Raw genomic sequence first — 14377 nt, 5'->3', positions numbered from 1 at the left:
GAAGGGGCCCAGGGATCCACCTGGGGATAGGATGTGCCAGGCTTACTACCAAGATGGGGTGAAGCCTGTAGTCATGGAAACAGCCTCACCCTTGGCCTCAGCCCTCATTGGCAGGACTGGCTCCCTGACCCTGGCCCCCTTGGGTCTGCTTTACACTTGCAGCTTCCCTGGGTTTGGAGCTCTGGCTCCTCAGCAGCCACCCTGGCCACTTGGTCAAGAGCCTGTAGAAACAACTTCCAGGCCCCTCCACTCAATCTGCTGTGAGCCTGAGGACCGCTAAAAGGCAAGCCAGACCCTTTGCCCGTGCTCCTCAGCAGTTTAGGCTTAAACAGAGCAACTGGCCCCGCGTATATAAGGATAAAGATGGATCCTCCTATATTGAATTTTTTTTCTTTTAATTCTTGTGCTAAGATTATTATCATTTATATAAGAGCTAAGATTTACTGACCACTAACTATGCACTTTTACATTCCTTATTTAATTTCATTCTTGTAAAAACCTTACGAGACAGGAATTACCTCTCCATTTTATTGAGGACCCTTGATTTATGCAAAGCCACTACTGATCAGTGACTGAGATTCAATCATTCATCCCCTCATCTTTTCATTTATTTACTCTTCAACCCTTTTTGAGCAGCTGCCCCACCCTGCTCCCACCCAGTCTGAGAAAGTACCGGTGGCATGTGACCCAGGTCTGGCTCTTTATCAGGCATTCAGATTCCATCTCAAGTAACATTTATTGTGAGCCTTCACTGTTGAGTGTATTATCCATGGCTTAACATTTAAATCTCATAGCAGTGCACCAGAAGGGAATCTGCTGTCCCATTTTACAAGAAAGAAAACAGAGGCTCAGAAAAGGGAAGTGATTTGTGACAGACTAGCCCACTGGTGAGGGGCAGAGCCCAGGATCCCACAGGGGAGAATCTTACATATTCAATTCCCACCTCAGGTTTCACATTCCAGCCTCACATTTGTTCTCAGGTTCTTCCATCCCTCTAGCTGGGTCCTGCAGTCTAATTCCTCTCAATTGAAGCATCCCTGAGATCTAATAGCCCAGCTCCCGGCAGGCTCTGCAGGAGGAAGCTAGCAGAGGAAAGCAGTCTCTGCAGGTTCACACAGGGTTGGGGTGAGGTACCTCCAGGCTGGAAAAGGCCCAGGCAGCCCTGACCATGGGTCACGGTCTCCAGCCCCCCGCCACTCAGGAAGGCCGTACTAGGACGCTGTGAGTCCACCATGCTCCCCTGACTGTGCTGGGGCGCCTGCCTGCCAGAGGGACAGCGTGGGAATTCAGGCTGGCCAGGGCTTTGGGAAAAACCGAGACCACCCCTCAGCCGGGTTAAGGAGGTTAAGGCCTGTGGAAGGGAAGGGGGCCTCTAGGATGGGAAAGGGGTCCGGAGAGAGGAAACAGGAGAGAAGAACACAGAAAAAACAAGGAGAGAGGGACAGAGAGGGAAACCCAGATGCAAAGAGCAAGTAGAGGGAGAAAGGCAGAGGGGAGGAAAAAGACAAAGCCAGAGGCAGAGAAACCAAAAACCAGCCACACAGAGAGAAAGGAGAGAGGGACACGGCGATAGAGGCGAGAATGGCATACAGAGAAAGAGAGAAGGGAAGAAGAATTCCTCCCACCCCCGGGCTGTGGAGACAGGGAGAGGCCTTGGGCAGCTCCTCAGCTGGGTCTCAGCCTGCTGGACTCCGGGAAAGAGGCAGGGACGGCCACCATCCGGAAGCAGTCAGGGTCCCTCCAGGAGGAGGGCGTGGGGAGGGAGCCAGACATGAGCCACGTCTGGAAAGAGGAAGCAGCAGAATTTTGCAAAGGCTGAGCTGGCAGTGGGCAGGGAGGTTGCACAGACTGGGTTCTCTGGTCTGGGATTTCTCAGTGGGCAGAGAGGACAGAGGTCCCGCCCCATCCGTCCCGTCTGTCTTGGGCTCTGCAGGAGGACGGGGTGGGTGGGAATCTCAGAGAGAAGCCCACCCCCGCCTCTTTGCAGGTGGAAAACAGAGGCACCGGGTGGGAAAATGTGTAGCCCAAGGTCACAGGATTTCCAGGTCTTCTATAAAGGCAGCACCTCTCCCTCATTTATTCATTTAGTCCCTCATTTATTCAACAAGCATTAACCTAGCACCTGCCATGCGCTAAGAAGTACCGTGCTAGGTCCTAGGGGTACGTTGATGATTAGCAGAGGCCTTTGCACCCCAGAGCTCACAGTCTGACAACACGGTGCGCTAAATGCTGTGGTAAAGGGAAACTCTGGGGTGTGGAAGCCGGTGGGGCGTCCAAGGGCAGCTCCCTGAGGAGGGCTATCAGGGCAAATTGAGAGGTGAGTAGGAGCCATCCAGGAGAGGGGAGGGAAAGCGTGCCAGGCAGAAGAAACTGAGCAAAAAAAGTACAGATGCATCAAGGTCACAAAATTCAGCTCACTCTGCACTTTCACAAGCAAGCTATAATTATTTTGTTTGTTACTAATCTGACTTTCCTCCCTAACCACTCCTGCCTTGGTCAGCAGGAAAAAATTGCATAATGTCGTCTAACGTGGTTTCAGGCTCGGTCTGATCTGATCATTTAAACAGTCTCTTTTGGTAATATTCGGTCTGCCTTGTATGAAAACGTTCCATTCCTCAGGTAGCTTCCACCTCCACCTGCCTCTCAGCTATGTGTGTGTAAAGGGGACCTTAATGTGAGCAATCAGGCAAGCACAGGATTATCTGGAAGAGGCAGATGCTGTCAGTACCGCCTGCTTCTCCTGGGCGACTCTGGGTTCCTCAAGGGAGGTCTCTAGCCGGGGCCACGCCCCCGCTGGTGTAGCTGGCTCATCTGGCTCCACCTTGGCTTGTGGTGCCCATAGAATCACAACCTCTGCCTTGTTCCCCGTCTAGGCCCCTGCCCAGTCCTCTACCCTCCCGGGCCTCGTAGCTCACTGGCTCTTAATTTAGTCTCCTGGTCACTTGGAATTCAGGACAGCCCAGGGAAGCACATGCTCAGGTCTCCCTCTCTTGGACCACACTGTAAGTCCAAGTTTACAGGGTGGCATGCCCCTGTTGCTGCATGGTATTGCATAGAATGAATGTAGCATCTCCTATTCTTGTACATTTTCCTCCAATTTTTCACTGTTATTAACAATCCTGTAATAAATAGCTTTGTGCCGTCCTCTTTGTGCACATGTGCTGGTGTTTCTCTGGGGTAGATTCCAAGAGGTGAGTCGCTGGGTCAACTACACCAAGATAGTGTATTTTATAGTCTGATAGAGTCTGTCAGTCTGTCATTTGGGCTCCAGAAAGGCTACACCAGCTTACGTTGCCAGCAACTCTCATCAACGTTGGATATCATCAATATTTTTCAAAATTTGTCAACCTTATAGGTGAAAACTAATTTCCAGATCAACGTTCGTTTTGAACTGGGGGAGATTGCCACTGCAGGTGGAGAGGGAGATCTGGGAGGAGTCAGAGAAGGGAAGGTGGACAGCATGTAGAGTGGGAAGGGCTTGGACCTGTCTCTGGACACAGTCACGGCAGGGGAGCCTTGAGAAGGAGGAGCCCTTAGAAGCGACTGAGAAGGCTGAGCCTAGAGAAGAGGGAAGAAGCAGCTAGGGGAGGGGAGCCAATCATTGGCATCAAGTGGGTGTCTGAAGAAGGAGGGCGTGTCTAGAGCACCCGAGACACTAAGAGGGCCAGCCGGTCAAGACCAAGTGAGAGGTGTCCACTGAATTTGACAAGGAGTTTTCGGGGGACTTGGTGGAGAGCATGGTCAGTGGCGTGGTGCGTGCGCTAGACTGCACCAGGACGAAGCAGGAAAAAGATAAGGGACAGCGAAGCATGCAGCACTGCATCTGTAAGCACGAGATTGGTCCTATTGAAGTTCACCCGTCTGAAGGCTGGGCCCCACCTCCTGCAAGAAGCAGATGCAATCCTGCTTCTCCCTCCGTCCTCCCCTCTCCCCAGCACCCTCCCAATCCCCAGGTTCAGTAGGAGCCGTCGTACTGTTCCAACTAATAAGGTCTCTCATGGCCAGCGTTGTGGAGGAGGGGTATGGAGTAGAACGTGATGATTTGAGATGAAAAATCTGAAGGGCCAGGCAATTCTCCCAACAATTCCCCTGTTTATCTGAAACTTAACGGTTATGAGAGGTGTTGAAGTGGGAAGAGCTTCATGGGGAAAGAACGAGAACAAAGAATTCCCCATGTGTTGTTTCTGACATAGAGTAACTTTGGTCACTGCCCTCTCTTCCCTGGGGACATCCTCCCCTTCTCTCTCCCCAGATGTGGCACCCTCATGCCAACACTAGGGGACCTCCATCCCAACACCAGTGATGACAGTCACAGATGAGTATTGGTCAGGCCTAAATTCTTCCCTCACAGTATCTCTTTTAACCCTCACAACAACCTGATGAAGAAAGTAGAGGGTATCATTACCCCCATTTTACAGGTGGGAAAACTGAGACTCAGGGAAGTGAAATGACCAGCCCAAGATTACCCAGCCAGGAGGCTGCAGACGCTGACTCCAAAGCCTCTGTGTGTTTCTAACTCCCACCTAGTCAGGCTCCCCTAAACCAGGCCCTTCAAATCTTGAAGTCATGTTGACCACCTGTTCTATCTTGGGGAAAGCCCAGGCCTGCCCCTTTCCTCTCCACTTCCCCAGGTAGAAGTTCTGTTGTGCTTTAGGGAACAACGGGGCCAACATGAGTGGGCGGAGATTTTTACTGGCTGCGTGACCTTGGGCAAGTCATTCCCCCTCTCAGGGCAATTGTTTTCTCCTCCATAAAGTGGGGATAATAATCTAACCTGCTAGCATGATGGCAAAGAGGAACTGAGTTGTACATGAAGGACCAAGTGACTTGTCTCATCCCAGAGAGTTCTGTTCGTTCTTTCCTCCAGTTTCCATTACTTGGACCTCCCCTAACCGTTTCCTGCCAGAGGCCTGGTCCTCTGCATGGAACTACCCAGTGATGGTCTTTCTGTGAGGTCTCAGCAAGGGCTCATGTTTGCTTTGGGTGACCCAGAATATCTCCCTGGTCCCTGATATGAGCGTCCCCCTAACCTTTCAGCCTAAGGGGCCCCTTGCCCCAAGATGCTGATGGACCCTGAAAAAAAATAGGGCTGGAGTCTCTTGGCTAATTCCAGGGTAACCACTGGGTCCTCAGCTGAAACACACACCTTGACTCAGAGGCTGACAGGCCAGCAGTACTTGATGGGTCTTCTTTCAATGTTCTCTGACTTGTTCGCTTGGAGGAAGTTTCTCATGTGGGCACACATTCTCACACACAAGCCTCGCTCACACTCTTACGCTCACAGTCAAGCCCACAGTCTCACATACTCATTGCCAAGAATATATACTCCAAGGAGTCGCCTACTACCAATTTAGCGGCTGTGGGAGGGGGCAGAGGGGGAAGGCGGAGGTTGCCGTCAGCAGCCAGTGGGCAGGATACAGAACTCTGGGTTGTGGGAGGTGTCATGGTCCTGCACAACTGGGGTTCTATTTCAGCCCCCACTCCAAAAAGGGCATGATGCTTTTAGCTGGAAAGGGTGTTGAGCTCCTCCCATTCCAGAGGAGAAAACCTGTGCGATACAGGCTCGGGCTGGAGAGAGGGACGGGCTACATCAGCCGTGCTCACGGGTGCAGAAATGTAGCCTTCATGGGTAACTTCTGCTGCAGGTGGACACGACTTGGGTCAGTTCCGGGCTCCCTCAGACAACTGAGGGCTTTCCCCCTCCCCTCCTACCTGGGGCGATGGAGTTCTGAAGGTGGGTATGGTGCATAGTGACAAGGAGATGGCAAAGGCCACCTCTCCTTGGTCACTTTCGTTCCACAGTGGCAACCCCCACTGCTCCCTCATTTCCACTGGTGGCTCTGGTCACCAGCATCTCTCCCCACTGGCATCCACTGAAGGGCCCACATTCCCATCTGATCGAAGACCCATCTTGGATCTGGGCAAAAGGGGTACCTGCCTGGGCCTTGCACTCTAGAGGTTCGTGCATATCACAGAGACTGAAATGCAGATACATAGATAGAGTCCGGTAAGAAATTATTTTGGAAGTCCACTAACTGATTGAGCAAACAAAACGACCAGAAATGGAAGTAAGAGAAAAATTGCCCCCATCCCTGCCAGGCCAGAGGCCCCAGGGCTGAGAATACATCACTGTGTGAGCATCAAGCATTCCTGTGTCAGACAAACTGAGGTGTCAGGAGGCAACCAGGCATTGGAGAGGTGGACCCCTCCTCACTGTCTCACATACCCAAGTGGGCTCTCAGCTTGCCCCCAGAATGCCTGGACCCCTTGGCTCAGCACTACCGGCACCATTAACTTCACAGCAAATCTGAGCACCCCTTGGAGGGGCTTTGATGCAGTAATTAAGTCAGGGCCAACAAGAGGGATGGTAATTGAGTGCAGGGAAGTGAGGTAGCAACTTCAAGGTCCCGAAGAAAAACAGAAGCACAGAGGCATTCATGTGGGGCCTGAATTCATTGGGGTTGGCAGGGGGAAAGAGAAAGGAGTCCCAGCTGTGGCCTCTTCCCAGACTCACCGATCCTCAGAGCTGGAGGTCCCAGCAGCCTCTGTATAGCTGAGCAGGCAGGCCCAGAGGGAAGCAGGGACTCCTTCAAGAGCACACAGCTGAGCTGGAGTAGCAGCCAGGTCTTTGGTAAGTGGGCTCTGCCTACCTGTCCAAGTACCGCAAGAGCCCTAGAAGTTCTAGGGCTGTGTCTTGCTCCCATGTGGCTGCACTTGGTTTCTTCCTCATAACATAGTGATGTTCATGAGACCAAGGCACTGAGCCTGCCCTCGGCCCTGAGCTGGGCCCGTCGTTTCCTGACTACAGCTCGCATCCCTAAAGACAAGTATAATCTTAAGAATACTTGGTCGAACTAGTAGATTCAGCGAATAGATTTCCTGCTGGTTAAACTACTTCCATCTCACCTGACCCATCCCCGCCAAACCCCCAGACCCACACAAGGGAGCAGGCAGCCCAGGTCACATCTCAGGATGATCTATCAGCAGCTTGTGAGCAATTCAAGGGCAGGATCTGGGTTGCATTCCTCCCTGGGTCCCAACACCCAGCATGGAGCTTCTCGCAGAGGCCTCAAGGGCACTTGGTGAATGAATGAATGAATGAGTGAATGAATGAATCACATGTCTCTTGCCTGGAATAATATCCTCATACCTGACATGGCACGGTGCCAGGAGAGACGTGTAGGATGGATGGATAGATGATCTGCAGAGTGTCCTCCCTTTGTCCCTCCAGCTCTGTTCTCCACCTTTCCACACCCTGCTCTGGGCCCCAGAGGCTGACCTGAAGGGACTGCATCACTGGCCCATGTGTCCTATGGCCTCTGGTTGGGTCAGCTGATGGGGAGCCCAGAAGGAGGGGGAGGGAGAGGAAGGGAGGAAGCCACCGGGGACCTTACTGCTCAGGCTTCTCTCTGTGTGGTGCCTCAGATGGGCGGGCACATCTCTTGACAAAGGGCAGAGCTCTTGTCAGGTCCTCTCTCCCCAGGAGAGCTCTCCCTCACCCCTCAGGCTCCAGGTACTATCCACCTGGCTGTTTCTAAGGCTCAGGCACTGCGGGGTCCTGTGTGGTTTCCCTTCACACACACACCCCCATCTTTATAAACTGTCTCTTTATTAAGCCCACCTTGAATTAGCCTGAATGAAGTGTGAATCTCTTTTCTACTGGGACTCTGTCTGATACACATGGGTAACTTGTTAGATGATTGGATGGATGGATGGAAGGATGGAAGGATGGAACTAGTATAATGTAGTTGTTAAGAGCCCAAGTCTTGTAGCCTGGATTTGTATCCTAGCTCTACCACTTACTAGATATCTGAACTTGGACAAGTTATATAATATCTCTAAGATTTTTGTTTTCTCACCTGTAAAATGGGAATAAAAATAGTAACTTACAGGGCTGTTATGAGGATCGAATGTGATAATAAAGCAAAGAGTTGAGCAGCTTGCTTGGCACACAGTTAGTGCTCAGTAAATGGTCACCCTTGCCACCATGGCTGGCGGGTCAGATGGTAAGACGAGGGCTCGCATGCTGTCCTTGGCTTGAGCCACCTGAAGTTCATGAACAAGGGGGTCAAGCCAGATCTGGGTGTAAAACATCTGTGAGTTCTTTCCCTGAGGGCCACCAGATTCCCTCTCTTCCCTGAGCCTGGCTATGGACAGCGCTAGCGTCGTTCTCCCTCCTGCCCTCGGAGCTGGGTGGGCAGACAGCTCTCTCTGCTGGGCATGCCCGTGGCTTGGTCCTCTTCCTCTGGAGTTAGAGGAGGGGAGCATGGCTGAGTCCTCGGTGACATAAGTGACTATGGCAGTTCAGGGGAAGCCTCTAGACACTGCAGCCCCCTAGCAAGCTTCCCACTCCCACCTTTAGGAGGCCCAATAAAGGTCAAGAGCCACAGGGATTTCTCTTAAGGGGCATCCCAGAATATGAGTCCCCTGGTGAGGCTGAGAGGGGTCCCCAGAATCTCTCCCTTTAGAGGTCTGCCTGAGGCCTGGGCAGCGAGTACTCTCCCCGGTCACCAGGAGGGCAGCCTCCCACCCGAGAAGAGCAGCCCTGGACCCCCTGCCCCCTCACTTGGAGCCTGTAATGCCCACGCACGGTGCACCCACGCACGCTCCCTCCCACCCCTACAGTCAGTGAAAGTTCACTGAGGCCCCCTCTGAGCCAAGGGCCACCCCAGGCACGGGGAACGCAGATGAGGCAGACGTGGTACCAGGCTTCTGTGCACACAAGCACACATCCAGAGGCGGTCACAGCAGGAAACAGGTGCATTCAAGCCCCCCCGCCCCCCGCTTTATAGATGCGAACAGTGAGTCCCAGAGAGTGGAGGGACATGCCCAAGGCCAGCCAGCACTTGGGGGCAGAGCCTATGCCAGCCCGGGATTCCCAAGCACCAGGCCAGTGTCTTTCCACCTCCTGAGTCACTATGAGTTTCAGGGAAGGAGACAAAATGGGTTGTGGCTTGAGGTCAGGAAACTGAAGGGCTTTGGAAACTGACCTGAGTTCAAGGCCTGGCCCTACTGCTGACTTGCTGGGAGGAGTTGGCGGGTCACCTGATCTCTCGCGGCCTCAATTTCCTCAGCTTTGCAATGAGAATAATTCCTTCATTGCAGAGGATTCCCGCGAGACTATAGCAAGAACATCCTAAGATGGGCCTGAATAACATGTATTCGGTTGAACTGTAAGAAATTGTCATGTTTTCGAATAATAATTTCACCTAATAATTATCGTATTATCAAATGATAATAAATTATCATTTATTATTTATTAATTAGCATAATCATCATCAACCACGTGCCTCTCGTACATATTATTTTATCTCTCAGCCTCCTCACCCCCATCCCCACAAAAAAAAACAGAGATAATATGCAGAGCACTCTATGTGAGACCCGGCACATCGTAGGTGCTCACTAAAGTTTCCTCCTGCTCCTTCCCCTCCTCATGCAGGCACTTCTTCTGTGGAAAACTACAAGAGAAGCTGTCCTCTTTTCTGAGTCTCACAGCCCCATGGAGATGAAGATGAAATTGTGATTGAGACATGGGAGAAGAGTAAATAAAGATCTCAAATCATCTTCTCAGAAAAGTTTAAAAAGTTAAAAGGAAAAGAAACACACACACACACACACACACACACACACACACACACACGGTCATGTTTTTAAAAACATGCACAGTGCAAAACCTGCACAGTGAAACCCTATCAAGTCACGATGGGCTCAGGGACAGGAGACCAGAACACTGTGGATGGCGCCTCTCCCCGCTTCACTCCCCTGTCAACCCTCTCCCAGACTCCCAGAGGAGGATTTAGCAAGAAAGTCAGTTCATACACACACACACACACACACACACACACACACGGTCATGTTTTTAAAAACATGCACAGTGCAAAACCTGCACAGTGAAACCCTATCAAGTCACGATGGGCTCAGGGACAGGAGACCAGAACACTGTGGATGGCGCCTCTCCCCGCTTCACTCCCCTGTCAACCCTCTCCCAGACTCCCAGAGGAGGATTTAGCAAGAAAGTCAGTTCATTGTGTTCTAGGTCACAGCTGAGCAAACAACCAAAATGTCCTTTTGGCAGTTGGAGCCACAGCAGAACTGAAGATTCCAGATCTGGGAGGACCCCAGCGTCTCTAAGTCCAGCCTCCTGCCTCTAGATGGGTAGCTCTCACACTCTGAGGGCAGAGGCTGGTGCTCTCCCAGGATGGAGATGCCACCTCACCCCTAACGCTGCCTGCAGGGCTTTCTCTCAGGCCAGTCAGGAAGTCCTTCCTTGTGTCCCCCCACAGCCCTTCCTTCCTTTATCCATTAATCAATAGCCCCTGACAACATCTCTATGGTGGCCTCATGTGTGCTGGTAAACGGGACCCGAGGACCAACAGAATGGCCCGTACACTCCCCATCTGTCTCACTGGATTATCGTTGCCTGTTTAGCATCAATCTCCCCACCACCTTGATCCCAGGTGAGGCTAGACCCAGGTGAGGGCAGGACCCAGGTGACACAGGGTGCATGGAAAGTACTCCCTAAATAGCTGTTCAATGTTAAATGAACGAGTAAATGAATGAATGAATAGCCATGCTCCAGAGGAACAAGATGCTCACTGATTCACAGGGAGCCCATGTCTCTGGAGGGAACAGGTTGGAGGTGGTGAACAGCTGCCCCCCTTAGGTCTCCTTCAGCCACTGGGGAGGCGCTATCCATTGGAGAGGCCAGGAGCCTTCCCACACACGCCTGGGCTCCAAACCAGGTGCTGGAGGATCCCCCAGGTCTGGAAATTCCCCTGTGCATGGCACTGGGCTTTCCTGTTCCACCCCACCACTCCCACGGGTCTGGACATTCTCAGCACCATTTCTTAGAAGGAGATATTGGCTTGTGAAAACAAGTTCTGGAATTCACTACGGGAAGTGGCCGTGTAAACAAGGGGGAAAGACCCCGACTGAAGAGCCAAGATCTCCAGGTTCTGATCCCCACTGCAGCAATTACAGGCACGGGCTGCAGGGTCGGACAGACCCGTCTTCAACTCCAGCTCAACTGTTTAGGAGCTGTCAGATTTTTGGCAAGTCATTCACCTCACTGAGCCCTGGTTTCCTCTTTTTAAGAAGGGATTATAGTATCTGCCTCAGCAGATTCCTATGAGGATTATACGAGGAGCCAGTAGGGCTGATATTCAGCTGACCTACAAAGATTCTAACTTACTGCTTGGTAAATAGCTGCTGCTCAGAACCCCCTGAGTGCCCCTCCCACCCAGCACATCACCCACTGTCCCCATGATTCAGCAACTAACAGGTTAACATCTGGCCCAGTAGAGGGTCTCCAAGGCCCTGGTGACCCTTCTGACTGCTTGGTGCCCATATTAAACTAATGCGTGTGAGTAAATGCTTTGTAAACTGCCAGGTGCTGGCTAATCCCCAGGTGTCTTATGGGCAAGGCATGCTCTCCACTCCCAAACTGAACTGAGTTCCGTTAAATCCATCCCAGGAATTGGCTCCCAGGTGATCTAACCAGATGATCTGACCTCTGCCCAGATGATCCAGGCAGCTTCCATACCCAGTCTATCCCCTGTCTGACAATTCTCTGACTCCCCCAATCCATCCCTCTCACTCCTCTGTTAAGCTGGCACAAGCTCCCCACTGGCTTCTGAACTCCAGTGGCTCCCTCCATTTCATTCTCACATTGGACAGAGCCACTTCCAAAAGCAGGGGTCTCTCTTTGACCCCTCGATGAGATGTCCACCTTCACTGACATCCCTCAGTGATGGCTGTCACAGCTGGGGTTCCTGGGGAAGGAGATTTTGAGACGCATATTTGCTAGCAGGAGGTTTATTGGGGATTGATCTCAAGACGAATACCTGTGTTGGGGGGTAAATGAAGCAGAGAGGGACAAGTTAGTCTGTTATGCAGACCCCATGAAGGTCTCAGCCCACCTCTAGGGAGCTCTGGAGCTGGACTGACTTTTCACAGTTGTGCCGAGTTGAGGCGAAGAGCCCTTTATCCCCCGTACGGAGCAGTCATCGGATGCAGGCTGGGCCAGGGAAGGGGGGTGACATTAGATGAGGAGGGTCTCCTAAGGCAATGGCAGGAAGGGGAGTCTCAGCGGCCAGCTGTCAGCCATCGGAGGGGTGAGTGAATGCTCCAGGCTGAGGGGGGAGGCGCCAGCGTCTGGGAAGTGTGCCGTAGCACCCTCTACCAAGGTGCTTTGGGTCAAGTAGATCCTCAGGCAGGTTTTTGTACAGGATGAAAAGAATCACCCTCCAGTGCCTTCAGGACAAATTTTGAATGTCTATTTAGCACACGAGGCTCTTCATGGTCTGCTCCTAACATCCTCTAGACTCCACTCTCTTCTCTCACCCCTCCCCACTTGCTCCCAACTTTCTAACCATATTGTGCTTCTTGCAGTTTCCCAAGCTCAACATGCTATTTCACACCTCTCTGCTTTTGCACATGTTATTTCATCTGCCTGGAATGCCTTGAAATGGAAAAAAGAAATCCTTTTCTCTTCTTCCAGCCCCTTCCTACTCCTCCATCAAGACTCTGGCTGAATTCTGCCTCCCCTGGGAAACCTTCTACCACCGACAGGCTGGTACTTTTCATTTCCCTCTTCCAGGCTTTGCACTTACTGGCTGCCATTCCCTGAGACTCTCCTACTCAGGTGCCACAAATGCATCCTGAGTAACCGAGGGCCCTCGTGGCACCTGGCCCTGTGGCTCTGAGCCTGGATGAAGATATCATGTAGATCAGCACCCAACACCTGTACCTTGGGCATGGCGGGGGCACGAGGTTTGGGGGAAGTAGTAGAAGGCACCGAGGCGAGCCCTGAAGTCCAACCCCCTCAGCATAGAGATTGGGAGACTGAGGCCCCAAAAGGGGACAGACTTGTCCAAGGTGAGCCAATGCCAAATCCAGGACGAGGAGCAGGTAGGTCTCCAGGCTCTGCAGAAAGAGGGCAGGCACTGTTATATGTGTCTCGCGAAAGAAGAGACCAAGGTCCAAAAAGAGGCAGAAACTTGCTAGGATCACCAGGAGAGTCTGTGACAGACCTTCTCTCTGGCTTGGGCTCCCCCATGGCTGCCTGGGCCCAGAGGCTTCTCTGGAGGAGTAGGAGCCAGGAACCTGGTCCCCGCCCCTAGCAAAACCGGAATGAGTCACACTTCCTGAGGCCACTGGGCAGCGTCTCCTGACTGGAGAAGCCACCACATTCTCCCTGACCCTGTTTCATCTGTCAAAACCCAAAACTTCCAGGAAGGGTGGCCTGCAAGGCACTTATTATCCACCCACTGTGAGTCTGAGGAAGAAATTGGGCTCAGAAAGGGGGAGTGGCTCCTCCAAGACCCCACCACGACCCCGGCCTGGCCTGGCTAGACAGGCCTTGACCCCCAGACCGTTCTTTCTCAGGAGAGACAAAGAGAGGCAGAAACAGACACCAGCTCAGAGGGGAGACCGCACTCACCTGGGAAAGTCGGGCAGTAGGGAGGAGACAGCCACAACCACCTGGCAAACAGTGGCAGCCCTACCTCTCAACAGGTCGGAAGGAAGCCTTTGAGAACTGCGAGAAGAAAGAGCTTGGATTTGCACACCCGCCAGCTGTGCTCGCATCGGACCCCGCTGTTCCCTCGGGCACCCCCTCCCAGACCCCAGCGTCCATCATCCCAGTTGCTGCACCCATTGGCCCTGCCCTGTGGCTCAGGACACAGCATCAGACGCCTCTAACTCGATGCCATCTCTCCTGCCTTTGTGCCTTTGCACCTGCTGTTGTCTGCCCAGAATGCTGTTCCCTCCTTGTCTCTCTAACTCTAACTCACCTTTTATTTCTTCAGCTGAGGCTTCTCTGAGAGGCTTCCCAGGTCCTCCCTTCTGGCTCTTCCTGCTCCTTGAAGCAGATCAGATGCCACCTGCTCCAGCTTCTCCCAGCCCAGGTGCCTCCTTCCCTCTGTCACAGTGCAGGTCACACTCTGGTCACTGCCTGTGTCTGCTTCCCCCAAAAGGCCAGAAGCCTCTAGAAAACAGGGTTGGGCTCTGACTTAAGCAACATCCACAAATGCAGCAAAGAGCTGACCACAAATGATTGACTCATTCATTCATTCCACAAATAATGACCGAACACTACGTGCCAGGCACTGCTCTAGGTGCAGGAGATAGAGCAGGGAACAACATAGACAAAATTCCTGTTGCATGACTATCATTCAATGAGAATGGGGAGAGGGAAAGGGGGCAGGTGAGAGTGAAAGTATAATAGTTTGGATGGCGACGGGTGTTATGAAGAAAGTAAAAGTGTTTATTGAATGGGAACCGCAGACAGGGAGACAGGGGTTCCAGACAGGTGTGGTGAGCTGGGGGAGGTAAATTCCAGACCCACCCAGCTTTAGGTCCCTCCATTACATTCCCT

At 52.4% G+C, this 14377-nt stretch overlaps 1 long non-coding RNA gene and 1 pseudogene across 2 annotated transcripts; both read right to left on the bottom strand.

Moving 5' to 3' along the window:
• LOC114487939 (guanylate cyclase D-like) overlaps positions 1–1234 on the bottom strand; it is a 40512-nt pseudogene extending 39278 nt beyond the window's left edge.
• A 10639-nt stretch (positions 1235–11873) lies between these two features.
• LOC102983311 (uncharacterized) lies at positions 11874–13987 on the bottom strand. 2 transcript variants are annotated; one of them, XR_002893011.3, is made up of 4 exons: positions 13794–13987; positions 13442–13537; positions 12612–12924; positions 11874–12252 (listed from the first exon to the last, which is right to left on the bottom strand). It is a non-coding gene; the product is annotated as an uncharacterized lncRNA (long non-coding RNA). The 2 variants fall into 2 exon arrangements; XR_002893012.3 differs by having other exon boundaries at positions 12749–12924; positions 13794–13981.
• Positions 13988–14377: the final 390 nt, after the last annotated feature.

Source organism: Physeter macrocephalus, chromosome 16, assembly GCF_002837175.3.
Source record: "Physeter macrocephalus isolate SW-GA chromosome 16, ASM283717v5, whole genome shotgun sequence".
Lineage (NCBI taxonomy): Eukaryota > Metazoa > Chordata > Mammalia > Artiodactyla > Physeteridae > Physeter > Physeter macrocephalus.
Note: the sequence above shows the minus strand (reverse complement) of the source record. Positions and strands in the feature narration are given on the sequence as shown.